Source organism: Cnephaeus nilssonii (genome assembly GCF_951640355.1).
Source record: "Cnephaeus nilssonii genome assembly, contig: SCAFFOLD_182, whole genome shotgun sequence".
In the NCBI taxonomy this organism is placed as follows: Eukaryota; Metazoa; Chordata; class Mammalia; order Chiroptera; family Vespertilionidae; genus Cnephaeus; species Cnephaeus nilssonii.
Window position 1 is genome coordinate 30543 of NW_027645464.1, and position 2162 is coordinate 32704.

Here is a 2162-nt window from a genome sequence, read left to right on the forward strand (position 1 = left end):
ATATCTATGGAGGAAATTGAAGCAGTAATCAAAAAACTTCCAACAAACAAAAGCCTTGGACCAGACGGCTTCACAGTGGAGTTTTATCAAACATTCAAAGAAGAAATAAAACCTATCTTTCTCAGACAATTCCAAAAAAATTCAAGAGGAAGGAACACTTCCAAGCTCTTTCTACAAAGCCAGCATTACCCTAATCCCAAAACCAGATAAAGACAATACAAAGAAAGAGAATTACAGGTCAATATCCCTCATGAACATAGATGCCAACATTCTCAACAACATTCTAGCAAATCAGATCCAGCATTACATTGGAAAGATCATACACCATCACCAAGTGGGATTTATTCTGGGGATGCAAGGATGGTACAATATCCACAAATCAATAAACGTGATACACCACATAAACAAACTGAGAGATAAAAACCATATAATCATATCCACTGATGCAGAAAAAGCATCTGACAAAATCCAGCACCCTTTCTTGATAAAAACTCTCAGCAAGGTGGGAATAGAAGGATCATACCTCAACATAATAAAAACCATATATGACAAACCCACAGCCAACATCATACTCAATGAGCAAAAATTAAAAAACCATTTCCCCTAAGAACAGGAACAAAACAGGGATGCCCACTCTCACCACTCCTGTTCGACATAGTACTGGAAGTACTAGCCATTGCAATCAAACAAGAAGAAGAAATAAAAGGCATCCAAATTGGAAAAGAAGAAGTAAAACTGTCCTTATTCGCAGATGACATGATACTGTACATAGAAAGCCCTAAAGACTCCATCAAAATATTATTAGACTTAATAAATGAATTCGGCAATGTAGCAGGATACAAAATTAACACCCAGAATTCTATGGCTCTTCTATACACCAATAATGAACTCACAGAAAGAGAAACTAAAAAAGCAATCCCATTTGCCATTGCAACAAAAAAATTAAGATACCTAGGAATAAATTTAACCAAGGAGATAAAGGACTTTTACTCAAAAAATTTCAGGACACCGAAAAAATAGATAAAAGAAGACATGAACAAATGGAAGAATATGCCATGTTCATGGATCGGTAGAATCAATATCATTAAAATGTCCATACTAGCCAAAGCAATTTATAAATTCAATGCAATCCCCATTAAAATACCAATGGCATACTTCAAAGACCTAAAACAAACTCTCCAAAAATTCATCTGGAATAAGAAAAAAGACCCCGAATAGCTGCAGCAATCTTGAGAAACAAGAACAATGTTGGAGGGATCACAATCTCAGATATCAAGCTATACTACAAAGCCATTGTTCTCAAAACTGCCTGGTACTAGCACAAGAACAGACATATAGACCAGTGGAACAGAAATCTACCCAAGCCATTATGCTCAATTAATATTTGAAAAAGGAGGAAAGAGCATACAATGAATTCAAGACAGTGTCTTCAATAAATGGTGTTGGGAAAATTGGACAGATACTTGCAAAAAAATGAAACTAGACCACTAACTTACACCATACACAAAAATAAACTCAAAATGGATAAAGGACTTAAGATGGAAAACAATAAAAATCTTAGAAGAAGCCATAGGCACCAAAATGGCAGACATTTGTCATAGCAATATCTTTGCTGATACAACTCCTAGGGCAATGGAAACTAAGGAGAAAATAAACAAATGGGACTACATCAGAACAAAAAGCTTCTGCACAGCAAAATAAACCATCAATAAAACAACAAGAAAGCCCACTGCATGGGAGAACATATTTGCTAATATTATCTCCAATAAGGGTTTAATCTCCAAAATATACAGGGAACTCATACAACTTAACAAAAGGAAGATAAACAATCCAATCAAAAAATGGGCAAAGAACCTAAATAGACACTTTTCGAAAGAGGACATACAGAAAGCCAAGAGACATATAAAAACATGCTCAAAGTCACTAATCATTCGAGAGATGCAAATCAAAACAACAATTAGGTACCATCTCACACCTCTCAGAATGGCTATCATTAACAAATCAACAAACGACAAGTGCCGGTGAGGATGCGGAGAAAAAGGAACCCTGGTGCACTGCTGGTGGGAATGCAGACTGGTGCAGCCACTGTGGAAAACAGTATGGCGTTTCCTCAAAAAATTAAAAATGGAACTCCCATTTGACCCAGTGATCCCACTTCTAGG